Raw genomic sequence first — 15419 nt, 5'->3', positions numbered from 1 at the left:
AATCAAATAAGTGGCCTCTGGACACCTGTGGCTAGAAGAAAGCATATTGTGAGGTGACTAACTTAAAATTAGACATCTGATTTTGACATGTCTGAGCTTGGATGAGAAAAATCCTTCCATTAATGACTATTTTAAGTCAGGTAAGCCTAGCTCACACCTTCAGGCTGTACTTGGGAAAGCTGTGATATTTGAAGTCTTTTCTGAGCATGATAGGATTTGGGGTTTCTCAGAGCCAGGTGATGACAGTCCCTTTCTTTTGGATGTAGTTAGGGGAAGAGAAAGTTTGTGATAATCTTGCCCGTCTGTCCCGCTGCAGTTGTGGGACAGAGGAAAGGATCTGGAAGGTTTTTCAGGGTCCCATATAAAGGTAGGTCCCTCCCCCTGATGAACTGTGGGGCCCTTGTGTGCTGTGGGCCCTCCTTTCTGCCCACAGCACCTGTAGATCCAGGTGGTTTAATGCCACTCTGTGCTGGCAGCAAAATCAACTCCACCATCACTGGGAAAACAATTTGCTGGGTGCCCCTGGGCCACCATCAGAGGCTGTGAACTTCCTGCCTGGTCAGCAGTGGTGACAGCTCAGGTGAGGCAGCAGCTGTGCCTGAGTGCTGAGCCTGAGCTCCCGTGACTGCAGAGAATCCATTCCTGATGGCGAAAGTGCAGCGTGCGCCGCTGATTATTCCTGCATGGAGCACAACAGCTGGTCTGCTGTCAAGCAGAAGAACACGTGCTTTACCCCCTCAGAGGCTATCCAAAAAATGACATTTTTTATTCTTGAGCTGCTCCCATAGTGTAGGGTTCTCTGAGATCCCTTGGGTGGTTCAGGACTGGGGAATTGTTGCTATCGGACACAAAATGAGTGCACAGAAGCTTGGTAAGTTCAAAAGAGAAAAAAGAGAGAGTTTTATTCAAACATCTGGTATTTATAGAATTCCAGAGGTGACCATGGATTGGAGGATGGAATTACCACCTCTCCAACAACACTGATCCAAAGATCAATCATTTCTCTCCACCCACAGAGAAATACATACATTGTTCTATTTACACGTGAGATCGTGTGGGAACTCTGACTATCAAATACGTAAGCATTATCAGAAGGCTAAAGAAGTTTTATGAGAACTTTAAAACTTTCAAAGGAACCATAAAAGAAAACTTAACACCTTTAAAAATCAGGGCAACATCAAATACAGAAATCCCTTGCACCCCTGATGCTGCATCCAGTGCAGAACACAGCTAAGGCTTGGTGCTGTCCCAGGGAAGCAACAGCAGCGTCCAGGCAGGCAGCACACAGGTGGGAGATGTCTCTGCTGCCTTTCCTACCTTTTCCCCTCTTGCACAGCAAGCTCTGCACAGCATGCAAGTAAATACATTTTTACATTTTTATCCATTGCAAGAGGTTAAAATGTTATGATTGAGGTGTGGTAGTCTTGCACAAAAAAAAAAGAAAAAAAAAATAGCCTGCCAGGATTTCAAATTGAAAAGGATTTTAATGAATTTCTCGTCCCACTATTTAACTTTCATGTGTTGACATCAGCCAGGAGAAACTGTTAAATGTGCAGTTAATGGCAATTGTCAAATTGTAACTCAAATGGGAAAAGCAGAGTAGGTCAATAAAAATAAATAAGAAGTATGGCCCCCCAGGTGGGATGGAAAAGCCATTGCTTTTGTTAGTCTGAAAATAACCTATTTCTCACCCAATATACAAGGGTGTTTCATTCTGTAGAAAAGTACAGGTAAAGCAGCAGTGAAGTGACTTGACCTAAGACTGCTTATTGTGCTGTGCACCACAGGAACTGCATAAACCCAAACTGCTGCAAAACAAACAGCAAAGGGAGCTCTCCTGGTTGCTGTTCTGAGTGCTGCTACCCACTGTCTCCTGCCTGAAACATGCCTCAGACAGGAGCATCTTTCCCCCACAAACCTCTGTGACTATGGAGTAGTCCTGCAGGACTTCTCCTAGAGATTCACATTTCCCAATAGTATTTACCAGCTTCCTGGTATGGTGCTGTGGTTTCCAGAGTTTTCTCTAACTTGAGCTTCCACAGTCATGGTACAAAACTTCACAGGCACCCCAGGCTTTACCTGTACCAGCTTTGCTCCTGTCCCAAGGGAAAATGCTGGATCAGCACTCCCTGGGTACCAGGGTGAAATTCCCAGGTTGTTTTAACTCCTCAGTACAGACAGATTTGATCTCTGGCCTTTAAAGGTCAAAGGCTACAGCCTGATGCCATTGTTCTGCCTAACTTCCACTTCATTTGATCTGTTTATATGGCCACTGTTTTCCACATCATTGACAAGGCACTGGGTGGGTGATTTGTCACAGGGCTGACAGTTATAGACCGTAATGTGTATAAATAGCCCCTGTTTTTTAAGGTAATCAATGGAAAAATGAGTCTCAAAGTCTGAAAGGTTACAAATAAATGTATCTGTCCCTGCCTTTTGCAGGCACAAGGGGTAGGGGTCTTCACTGGAAACAACCACAAAAACATTTATTTCATGGGCCACCCATGAGCCAGGACCTCATCTGATGCAGGGGAACTGCAGCTCTGTGACACAGTGGCTGCCTCTCTGTGTCAGACTTTATTTTGCCCTCACAGAGAACCCTGTGATCCCTCACAGGATAGGGTCTGTAACACCTGCAGGTCTATGAGGCACCCCACAACTGTGGGGCAGAGACAGAAAACCCAGGGCCCACCATGAGTGCTTACAGGGAGGAATTAGGATGTGGATCATCCAGCAGTGAATAAATTTTCTTCCTAAGCGAAAAGTTGCAGATGTACCTTTGTGTTTATCAGCCATGGAAGGACCTAACCACTCTAAAATTGTTTAATTTTTTAAATCTATTTCCTTTTGAATCACAGAGTATCTTTTTGCAATAGGTTTCAGTTTAGTGGCATAGCATAAGGAAATTATGATGTGAGGTTCATTTTAAATAATCAGTGACATAGCTGCATGCCCAGTAGTCCCTATTTTAAGAGAAACAAACCAGTACTATTATTCTATTCCTCTTTGTTGCACTGTTTGTGATTTTACAAATCATCTTTTTCTTCACTTCAGCACTCTTCCAAGCCCAAAAGTTCTCTATTTTATTTCCTCCACTATGTGGAAGTCCTGCTAAACCTTTGATCATCTGTGTCCCTTGTCTGTATCTCTTCTCTATTTTTTCAAGACAAAGTCATCAGAACAACACAGAGACTTCAAAATAAGGGTGCACAGAGTTTTCTACCGTGGAATAATGAAGTCTGTATTTTATTCTGAACCCTTTCCCTTATATTTCCTAACATTCATTTTGTCTTTCTCACCACCACTTTAGTATGACCCAATGCTTTCAGAAAACTATCCCCTGTCTCCAGCACCTCTCTCATGGCTGCTATCAGCACTTTAAAAGCAGCATTGCATACACATAGGTAGGTTTATTTTCTCCCCCACAAGTCTCTTTGCACTAATTGGCACTGAATACCATTTTCCCTTTCACTGCTATATAATTCAGTGCCCTGAGATCCTCCCATAGCCCCTCTTGCTCTGGAATTGGCTTTCCTGAATGATTTGTCACCTGCGAGTTGTGGCACTTGAGTGCCTGTCCTTTCTGGGGTTGGGCAGGAGGAGCCTAAGGGATAGCAGAGGTGCAAGAAAAGACACTGCAGTTGCTGTGAATTTGGCCTCCATCCTTCTCCAGCTCTCTGTCTAGGAGGTGGAGATTCCATGGGGACCAGTGGAGGCTTTCTTAATCCGTGGAGCAAACAAAAGGAAAAGTGAGACCGGCGGCGCGTGGCTGAAACGGGATCTGCTCCATATTGCATGAACATCACAGGCTTTTTATGGCCTCATTAAAGTCAATGGGAGCTTGCCATCTGCTTCAGCAGGGGCAGCAGCAAGGCATAGAAACATTGCACACTGCTTGGTTTTGCCTGAGCACCGGCTGATCCTTGCTGTGACCTGAATTAGGTTAATTCTAAGTGAGTTATCACTTAGAATTGTAGAACCAAAGGTTTGGAAAGGACTTTAGAGATCGCTTTGGTCCAACACCCCTGCCATGGGCAGGGACACCTTCCACTACACCAGGCTGCTCAAAGCCCTACTCAAACTGGCCTTGAACACTTCCAGGGATGGGGCATCCACAACTTTTCTGGTCAGTCTGTTTCAGTGTCTCACCACTCTCATCATAAAGATTTTTTTCTTAATATCCAATCTAAATCTACCCTTTTTCAGTTTAAAGCCCTTAATCCTTGTCTTATCACCACATGCCCTTGTCCAAAATCTCTCTCCAGCTCTCTTGTAGTCCCTTTTGGTACTGGAAGGTTCTCTTACGGTATCCCTGGAGCCTTCTCTTCTCCAGGTTGAACAACGCCCTTGCTCAGCCTGTCTTCACAGAAAAGGTGCTTCAGCCCTCTGATCATCTTTGTGGCCTTCTTTATTTAAAGAAGGGAAGCAGAAGCTGAGAGTAACACAGAGATTTCAAAGATCATGACTGTCTCTCCTCTGGTCATGTGTGTCTGAGTGAAGGGAACGAGAAGCAGATGAAGGAATTCTTGGCACTCTGACCTGTGTGACATCCCGTGTCAGCAGGTCTCTGTGCCTGTCTTTCTCTTTTCTTCAATCTTGCAACTTCACAGCAAGCTGGGAGTCTGCCAGGAAGGTTGTGAGCTAAGTAGGTGACAGTGAGACACAATTGCAGAAGCTGTAATAGGAAGTATTGATTTTGAATAACCACATGAGTAATATTGACTTTGAAGAGCTCTCTCTTAACAAGTGGAAGGACTGACTGAATCCAAAGGATGGAAAAGTGTAACACCCTCTCTAGAGCTGGGTAAGGCAAGTTTTAGTCATAGATAGGAAATCAAGATTTGTTTCCATTGTCCTTTTTCTCAGTCCTGTTGGCAGGTAAGAGCTACAAGGTTTGCAATTGAATGAAAAATTTAAAAATGCCTTTGATGGATTGGTAGAGGAAGTGGAACAATAAACAGAGCAATGTAAGCAAATGGTAAAAAAATCATGGTTCAGAAAAAGTGGCCATCTGAGTGATACTGATATGTTAAAGGGAAAAAAGAAAGTTTAGGTCAGAAAAAAAGAGCTCACAGTGAGGCCATAATGCTTATAAGTAATTAAACATAAAACCAAACCCAAACTCAAAACCAAACACCATCTCCCCTACTGTTTCAAACCCACACCCTCAGATCCCCTCTGGATGAATGGAGATATGGCATGGACTCAGTGAATTGGGCTCACAACTCAGGATTTAGGAGCACTGAAATCAGTCAAGTGAGGCACAATGATCATGTTGCCATTATTGCTTGAACTAAGGCAGAAGATCCTTAGCACTTCCCATTTCTTGATGAGCAGATTCCAGTTATTTGGGTTAAGGATCCAACTCTCACCTCTGAGACTTGCTTGGGTACCTCTCTGTCCAGGCAGGCAGCCTTAGAAAGGTTTCTGCCCTGGGTGCTGCTGCAAAATTACTTTGGACTGTTCATACAAAACTCAAATATCACTATGGACACATGGACCTCAACCCTGGACCCCAGGACCCTGATATCCCACGGATCTATATGGATTATACTATGTGCATTAATGCCACAGATGCCTGGCACAGAAGTAAAGGGTTTGAGCTCCTTTGCATAAAATCACACAGAAAGGAAAAGTAGGGCATCTGTGAGGCAAAAGCCCATTTCTTACAACTCCCTGGCTGTTTTTTTCTGTATGGCAGCAAGAAGGCTGCTGTATGCAACAGGGGTCTGCTGAAATGAGGGCATCCCTTCTGCACATGCATATTCAAAGGCTAAAGAGAAAGCTTTGAAATATTTTCAGAAAAGGGGTCAATTATGTAGATTTTACATGGCTTGTTATTAAGGCCAAAACTCACATCATTTTCACAAGGGCTGGAGGATACCAAGGCAAAGATGTAAGGGCTGGAGTCCAGATTTGCCTGGAAGAAGGGAGGGAGAATGAAAACATTGTTAATTATATCCTCTCAAGAAAGGGCTTGTGGTGCTAGGAATTCATCCCAAGAGGGTAATTTCAAGGCTACAAGTTGTAATATATATTACTGCTGGTCTAAGCTGGAGCAGGGAGGAACTCCAGCTGTGGCACCTTTGGCAGCTTTTTGCAGGGGACTCTATTTGTAAGTTAAACAATCTATTTTGGGGAATATGATATCCTTCCCTCAGCCTGGATGAGGTCTTCAGCACCAACACAATAATGGCTTGAAAGAAAACTATTCAACAATGATTCCTGTGGACTTTACAAATGCTTTGATGAATTTTATTACAAAGGCTCTCAAGGAAACTAGAGGCATTTGGTGAAAGGCAAAGTAGTGTGCCATTGATTAAAAAACAGGCCAGAACAAAAAACCAGAACAGGAATGACTAGTTAATTATGACAATGCCAAACACATAACAAAAGGCTATCAGAGGAAACATATTAACTATCTTTTCATGCATAAATAAAAGGTTTCATTTAGAGGAATTAAGACTATTATATTTCTTTTCTATCCAATGAAAACTCCAGAAGTGTTGCTTTTCTGAATTAATATTGCACACATTCAAAGGTTATTAGAAGGTTACTGAAAATATGGTACTTTGAAGGAAAGAAAGAGCTGGGTTTTATGATGTCCTGTCCAGTGTTTGATGTCCCTCTCGAGTCTAGGAAGGAGAGCTGGGTCTTAGTGTTGGAAAAGTGTTTCTGTGTTCAGTTTACACAGTGCAAAAAAAGGAGAATGGAGAATGGGTGGGAACAATCAGCACTTTATACCTGGAACAAAACCTCACAGTAGGTACAATGTTACATTTGGATCACAATGAAAATTTAAAATCCCAACAGAGCATCTTGCTGTTCCACAGCTGATCAAAACTGATCACATAAAACCATTTTTCAATGACAAAGCAGATTCCAGCTAAAGATTTAAAAATTATGAACAAGTATCACCTCCCGTGAGAAAATAGCTTTTTCTCAAAAAGCTAAAACATATGGGCTCAGATAGTAATTTTCAGTGGAAATTGTGGAATCTTATGATTTACACAGCTTACATCAGAGGGAAAAACATTTTCTGATCAGCTTTGTAGGCCCTACTATTCCTGAATTCCTAGCATGAATCAGCTCTGAGTAAGGAAATTATAGGATTGTGGTATAACACTTTTCTTCTAGAGATGTCAAAACATTTCCCAAAGGCACTGATGTCTTTTCACCATAGGAAGACTGAGGAGAAGGAGAAGGAAAGCTGAAGGAGGTTTTTAAAGCCAGTGTGAGGAATGAGACCTGCACATCCTAGTTCCCCATGCAAGTGTCCTTTCCAGGAAATTGTGGGGTATGTTTTTATCAAATGAAAACTCCAAGTTGATTTTTCAGAGTTGGAAAAAAAAGGCAATGAATAGTCACAATTAGAAAGCTAACACTGACTTTTTCTGAAGAGGAAAAGTATAGGACTTCCCATTTATCTCCAAACTGAACTGAAGACTGTAGAACTTTGCGTGAGCATTGTTATTTTCCTTTATCAGCAAGGCATTGTTTTGTTGCATGAAATCTGGATGTTCAATAGATTTGATTTTCCAAGCAGCTGGGTTATCTTGCACTGTGAAGACTCTCTCTTAATCTCAATTGCTGTGCTTTTCTCAGTGCCGTTCCCAGCTGCTCAGAAATGAGCACAGTGCTTTCATCTGTCTTTTCTTGCTTTTATTAGGGGTGACAGTCTCAACAATACCTGTATGTAGGAAAATATGCAGGTTTTAATTAATTTTTTTTAAGTGATTGTCAAAAATTATGGTCCAAAAGGTGTTGCTTTTACATAATGAAAGTTCTGCCACACTAATGATGTATTTCTTTAGAGGGATGGGCTTTTTTTATCAGTTTGCTCTAACACATAATTGCAGCCAATCCTTATGTATCCACAGAAGACAACTGAACAGAAAAGAGCTGAAATATGCAGAGTTGGGTCATAGGTGCTTTCCAAGTGAAGTTGATATACAATTAGGATTCATGTCTGTATTGGAACATTCAGCTTCTGACAAACATCTTTTGAGACACTAGATAGTGGATAAGCCATTTTTTTGTCATGTCCTCATAAGCCCTTTTTCTGTAAAGAAACCCTTCTCATGACATGAGGTGGCCATGATTTTAGAGGATACCTATTGGCACGACTTAAGTGCCAACATAACAGGAGAGAAAGGGGGGAACAAAATCCTTGGTAAGATGGGACACTTCAGTGAAAGGCTCTTTGCTCTGAACAGTGTTCAGTGCCATAAAACCAAGCTGGAAATGGCTGAAAATGAATGTCAGCCTTGCAGCTATCCTGGAGGCAGAGCAACTGCAATGGGAGACACAGATCCCCCTGAAAGGTTCCAATGTGTGTTGTATTGTCATTTCTGCTGGAGTTTGCACCTTTCAGTTCAAGGAACTGTTTCATAACCCAACCCCTGTAAAGGCAGGACTAAGGGTTTTGCTGTCCAGAAAAGGCCAAACATGCTAAATTTTCAGATTTGATAAAGCAGTGGCCATACACAGACTTGGCCAAGGCATTTTGCTCCTTGAAGCCCTGGGGGAGAGAGCAAAGGGAAGAAGGTTTGCCAGGAAGGAGGAAGCAATGTGTTCTGAAGGGAGGATGGAGGATTAGATTTGCAAAGGTGTCCACTTTTGCATTTCCTACAAATAGTTACAGCATGCAAAGCAAATTCCCTTTTGGGGATTTTTCTGGGGCTGCAGTGTTGTCAGTGGCTCAAGAGAACAGGCTGTCCTTAAACCAGGGTGAGTGAGAAGTCATCTCACACCCAGCTCAGCCAGCCCAGCTGTAGGAGTGCCACCCTGGGGGTCAGAAGGTCTTTGTCCCACTGTTTTATCCCACTGGGATCCAGCAGATTCCAGGCAGAGCTCTGAGAAACACAGCACCGGAAAAAAGAGGATGTTCTCTTCTCTGGACCACAATCACACTCCTGTCATTGTAACAAAATGTGTGAGACATGGAAATAGTAATAGAATGTACAGTAGCTCTGGAAATGTCATCATCAGGTCTTAAGTTAATGTCACTTTGATTAGAGGGGGCTATTCACATCAGCTGGAAATGTGGCCAACAAACTAAGACAGACAAGTAGGTATGAAGCCAGTCTGCATGCTATTCAGTTTGAAATATTTTCCTATTTTCTTACCACAACTGTATTTATGAAATATGTGCTCAGCACATGGCCACTGTGGGTTTTTTCAGTGTCTAGCCAATGCAATATCTGCCCCTTGTATTTTAGATGCAGTGATACTGAAACTTTAGATACCTGAGGCTACAATAAGGACTGCTAAACATTTTTCTTTTCTGTGTGAAACTCAAGAAAGCAGCTGATCTGCACAATAGCCTATTCTGCATTCTTAAAGGCTTATTAGTAAAGGTTTGATCTACAGCCCAACCCTCCTGGGTTGGGCAGCCCAGGGCAGAAGAGGCCTTTGTGTAATGTACTTCACCAAAGGTTTTTAACAAAATAGATTACCAGCAAAAGCGTTATTTTGCTAGCCCAAGTGTGCCTAAGGACATTGCCTGCATAAGAAAAGTTGCTTAAAAAAAAAACATAACCAAGCAAAGAACAAATACAGTAAGTTGCTTCTCACCAATGATCTGGAAAATGACACTGCAAGCAGAAGCAGGAGTCCTGTGTAAGACTTTCTCCAGCAGCAGATCAAAGTCTTCTCCTCATGGGTGTTTGCTCTTTCTGCTGTAACTTACTGCTCTTCACAGGCAGATAATATAAACCTCATTAATTCACTTTTATTTCTTCTTACCTTGCATGTTTTTTTCTTTTACCTGGGGTTCTTTTTCTTATCCAACATCTCCCAGATGAATGGGCACACAAATTTTGAGGACTGGGGAATGGATTTCAGTTTGGAAAGGATGAGGAAGGACAGGAGCCCCTTCACTTACTACTGCTAGATAAATCATCCCCTGATATCCTAGACTGCATGTCTGACACTGGTGCTTAGAGGCTGCAGTATGAGTTTTCCTTGGGTGAGACAGTTTTACCTCCCAGGTGGATGGTTATCACCAATGGGTAATAAATCCACTGATGTTTCTAAGTGACCTTTTAAATTGAAGACCACTTTATTATTTATGGGACACTGATTCAGAGAAAAAAATATATATTCTGTACATTTTTTCAAAGCACAAGATGTTAAGGATGTTTTTTAAATGACATTAAAATTAGAAAAGCATCCTTTAATAGATTTCCAAATCTATGTGAGGTCCTGAAGAAATTAAAAAGTGTCTTGAAGTGAAACTATGGCAACTCAGTAGTGGTCAGCTCTGGCAGCCAAACACACTCTAAAGACCAACTGGTTTAGGTTTTTATTTAGGATGCAGACAAGGAGATGCTGCTGTTCCCTTGGGCATGCAGCATTTGCCAGGCAAGGGCCAAGCAGTGGCCAGGGACTGCCCAGGTAAGGGTGTTGAGCCCAGGTGGCCTCACTCCCCCCTTTGCACAGTTAGGCACAGATGTGGCTGGTACTGGTGGGGATGCCCCATTAACACATTAAGCAGGACTATAAGGAGCAGCTTGCTGGTGATTTTTAATGAGGGGGAAAAGAAAGGATCTAAAAATGTATTTGTGCCTGGCAGGGTTGATCTGCAAAACTAATCCTTTGCATCTTCCATCTGTGCTTTCACGGTTAATTGACTTATCCATGCAATGTTCCTCTGAGGTATGGATTATCTGCACTTTCATAGTGACAAACCCGAGTGCGTAGGGGTTTGAGACAGAACTTGCCCCAAACCCTCAAGGGATTACAAGAACAGAGTGGACCCGGGTCCCCCCTTTGCACCCCCAAGGTGGGTTCCTTTTACCCACAGAGACTCCAGCAATGCTCCACATGGCAATGAGCTGCACCCAGCGCCCCTCACCATTGCCCAGAAACTTCAGCAGAGATTTGTGGATCTGTCCAGAGCATGAAGTGTGGAGCTGCTCTTGTCCCACACGTGTGAGCCCTGAGGTACAAGTCAGGCCCTGCTGATGGACAAATGCCACAGCCCCCATCATGTGGCTGGGTTTATTTTTAGCTATCCCAGTGTCAATATCCACAAGCAGCGGCGGCCACATCGATCACGCTGATGCTTTGAAGATCAATGTTTGTGCCAGCCCTGGCTACAGCTCTTTGGGGTGACCAAAGCTCCATTCTCCACTCCTAAAGCTGAACTTCATCCCTCTGGAAGCTGTGGGTGACTTTCACCTGTTACATGCTTTGGGTTACACCTGCATAAATCCTGTAAGGACTCACAGAAGACAAATATCAGCTGCCTTTGGATCAATAGCAGACAAGCCCCCCCATGCCAGGGATTTCTTTCCTTGATTAAATTGACTTCTTCCCCAGACCTCTAACTGTGTTTTTGCACAACAATGATGCCTTTTAAATTGTTTTTAATAAGCAAAGTAAGATAAAGAAAGAAGGAGAGCTAAGAAGTGGTCATATCATCACAAATGCAGTAGTAGATAAAAAGCAGGTGAGGAAACACTTTACAGGAAATTTGGAGGAAGTTAGGTGCCTAGCAGTCATAACATCCAGGTAATGATAAGGCTTCAGTGCAATGTTAATTAACTGTTTAATTTATTGAACTTTGCAAAGTTAATGACCTTTGCAAATGTCCCAAAAAAAAAGGTTTTGGGCAGATTTCAGTTTTTTGACACATATTGTAGAACACCTACCATTATTTTAAAAAGTTCATCTCCAGCATCACTGTGATTGCTTTTCTTATTGCATGCAAGGTATTTCAGATGGGCAATCAGGGTGATAGGATAATGAGCAAAAACTTTAATGAGATGCTGTCATCCTTATTTCTTACAATCTTACAGGATTGTGGCACAGGAAACACACCAAAAATTACATTTTTCTTGGGCAGCAGAGCACATGTCACCTTTCCCTAGCACAGGTCAAAGGAACTGAGCCTTAGAAGTGCCAGTTCATGCCACTTACTATAATGAAATGATAATGGACCTGCTAAGCTGGAGCCAGTCACACTGTAGCTATTTGAAGTTGGCTGAGATGATTCCTAACTCTGACATGTCTTGGTGAGTTTTCTTGTTGTTTTCAGATAAAGAAAGATTGGGGTCCCTGAATTTTAACAGCATTTAATAGTGCCATGAAATCCAGCATCAGCTATTAATTCAAATGAGGCTTTTATGCAAGTGGGGATTGTTGTTTAAATCAGGCTGAAAACAGGCTGATGATATATATTCATTATATGTGGAAGGTCTCCTGTGCCTTGCTGGGGATGCTGTGCTGGCATCTTTATTTTATATCTTTATAGACATCCTTGGAGATGCATAAATGTCCCATTACCACTGCCCCAAGGAACTGAATCTGGGAATTTCATAAAAGGAGTTTGAATGAGCTGAATGGAGCTCTGATTTGTTCAGCTCTTGTCTTATTTCCAATGTCAGTGAAGCCTTGGTCAGAAACAATCACAGCTGGAACATGCAGTGGCCAACAGCTGGGTGGCCAAAGGGCATCACCAGGGGGGCTTGGAGCACAAAGAGTGACCCAAGGAGGGGCTCACAGGCAGCTGCTGAAGCAGCCATGAGCATAGCTAAAAATATCCACCACAGCATAAGGCAACATGCCACCAACATCAGCTTTTATTTGGGGCAGTGATGGGAGCCCCAGTTGAGATGAAAGGGAAGGGATGTCTGGCTTCTGCCCCAGGAGGTAAATCTAAGGGATAGTGATGACTCTGAGTTTCAAGCAGTTCTCTGGTTCTAGAGAGTGGGATTCATTGGGGATTAACAAACAAATTTTAAAATACTTAACATGGAAAAATGTAGGATTATCACGAAGAAAAATGGCAGCACATGTTTTCTTGGTCCTGTGCTCTGGCATCTGATTATGTCCTGTGAAGCACTCCATCAAATAAGGGGAGTGCAGGATCTACCTCAGACTCTGTCATCCAGGGGATCCTCCTCCCTACAGGGTGTTTTACATGCAGAAATACCTTCTGAGACCTGAAAAATTCTGTCCCGGTGTTCACCCTCAGAGGGATCAAAACTGCACACACACTTTGGAGAAGAAATGGTCTCTGGTGACTCTTTTCATTTGGGGTTCTGATTTGCATTAAAACTAACCCAAACTTTAAAGATTAAAAAATCTCTGTGTGAAATAATATTTTAAAGAACTCCTTTTGGGCAACCCCAGATTATTTTTATTTATTATAATTATTATTATTACCCTTGCTACATCTTTAATTTTTGCCTCATGATGAGCCCTTTTGTTCATTCCCTCCTCTTCTTCTCTCTCCTAGGCCAAAATACCACAGTCCAGGATTTGCACACTTGTAATAATATTATACTTCAGAAAAATGATTGTTTTTCTCTTAATGTCTTGCTGCCCTGTGAGACCTGGTCTTTTCTTCCAGCACACACACAGATGTTTCCAGAGAGCATCAAGTGCACTTGTGAGCGTTTGCAGAGTATCTGGGAGTCACTTTGCATCACAGGTTGTGTTTTTACACACACGAGGTGGCTATAATCAGGTTTCTAACTGAGAGCATAATAGCTGTGCTTTAGCAGAGTTGCAGCTTTGGGAAATGGTGTTTAATTTGACAGAGATATTGACAGAGATGGGTTTGGAGCCCTTTACATTGGAAAAACAGCTTCTCTTATCCTGTTCTGTTGATTTCTTCATGCAAACCAAACACAAACGCTCAGTGTTTGTTGCTTTCTGCACCGTGCCCTGTTTGAATGGTTACTGAAGTGGATGAATAAATCATCTGACTGTTGAAACTGCATACATAGACCTAATGCTCTAGTGAAAGGCTTTGTGTGTGTTTTGACTGTTAACGTCCAGAACAGCAAATATGCCTAGCAGCAAAAGGGAACTATAGCTCAGGTGCTATTTAGGGAAGAAAGCCCCTTCATATTTCTAGCACATGTTTTGTCAGAGGAAGGATGTTCAGCCTCGTTGTACCTGCTGGGAGCCAGGACTGCCAGAGGATCCTCTGCTGGGGCAGAGATTTTGCATAGTAATTCTCAATTTGAGTCTGTGACCCCCATCTCTACAATTCCCATTTTTCATCTGTAGATCCTCAAAGCATCTGTAGATCCCCCCAGTGAGCTAGGATGAAGGCAAGGAAAAAGAAGGCAGACAGAGCCTTGCCCAAGCCACCAAGCCAGAGCCTGATCCTGGGAATCTGCTTCTTCAAACACAGCAGTCCCCATCTCTGCTGAGGTGGTTCATTTATGTGGTAGAGAGGCAGCTTTACCTTCCTAAACTGCCACACTGACCTAACAGGAATCCTGATCCAATGGCTGAGATCATTGATGTGTCACAGAGATAAATGCCTTTCAGTAATGGAGGAGGATGGACAGACCCTGATGGTCCTGCCAAGCAGGGCAGGATGCTGAACTGGCTTTGCTGTAACCCAGTCTTCTCAGACTTGTACAATGACCTAGGGTCCTCAGATAGGACTTTTTATGTCTGCCATCCAGATTTGAAAGGCAGCTAAGTCAGCCTTATTAATACTTCGAGACTTTAATATTCATCATACTGTTTTTGCTTTTGTGGAAAAAGCCTAACTGTTCTGGAAAAAAGCAGGTCATTAGAGCCTTAAAGACAAACTCCAGTAAAATAGCTCGAGTTTCCACCCTTGCTAGAATTGGTGCCATGTAAGGGTAAGTGGCAAATCATTTTGGAAGCGCTTACTCGTGCAAATGCTGCATCAGTGGAACAGCTTGCAAAGAGCAGGGGTGTGTCCCCTCTTAACCTCCTCAGAGGCAAGTCCCTCTCCCTCAGGACACTCAGAGCAGATCTCAAAGGACTGCACTGGCAATCTCAGAGGGGAAAACCTTTCTCCATTTTGAAAATACGCCCTACAACCAGCAACAAATAAACACAGCTCCAGTTTGTCAGTGCTGCCAAAGCAACACACCCAGTAGAGCTCTGTTCCTCCCCTTGCATCACTGACAAAGCTGCCAGCTGAACTGCACCTCTATCCTTGGTGCCTTGGCGGGGTACCAAGCAGGAAGGACATAGATAAGCTCTCAGGATCCCAAAGGCTTCTGCAGGGCTGCTAAGCTCAAAAAAGAGCCCAGTACCTTGCTACTGGCTAGTAAAAAGAGCACATTTCACTCTTAAAATCCTTACCACAAATCTGGCCTTTCTGAGAACAAAGCTTTATATATGCCAGGAGATTGCTTCAGAACGAGATCTGATGCATCACAATTTTTTAACCTTGTTTATAACTTCATCTATAGCTAAAGAGGAGACTGAAGAGGAAGTGCCATCCCAGAGAGGATGCACCCAGCCATCAGCACAACCCACAGCCTGTGCCAGGCTGCATCCTCCTGGCACCTCTGGAGAAGGGAGTCCCCAGGCTGGCAGTGCTGTGAGCTGCACCCACAGGGTGGGCACCTCTTCCCCATGCCACCCCAGCCAGTGCTGTTCTCACTTCCCTTTGCCATCCTCATAAAAAAATA

General features: G+C 43.1%; 1 protein-coding gene across 9 annotated transcripts in view; it reads left to right on the top strand.

The window, feature by feature from the left end:
• Positions 1-15419, top strand: part of FRMD4A (FERM domain containing 4A) — a 357158-nt gene that overhangs the window by 64622 nt on the left and 277117 nt on the right. The window lies entirely within an intron of this gene.

This window comes from Taeniopygia guttata, chromosome 1A, assembly GCF_048771995.1.
Source record: "Taeniopygia guttata chromosome 1A, bTaeGut7.mat, whole genome shotgun sequence".
NCBI classification, from domain to species: domain Eukaryota; kingdom Metazoa; phylum Chordata; class Aves; order Passeriformes; family Estrildidae; genus Taeniopygia; species Taeniopygia guttata.
This window is presented reverse-complemented; position numbering and strand designations above follow the sequence as displayed.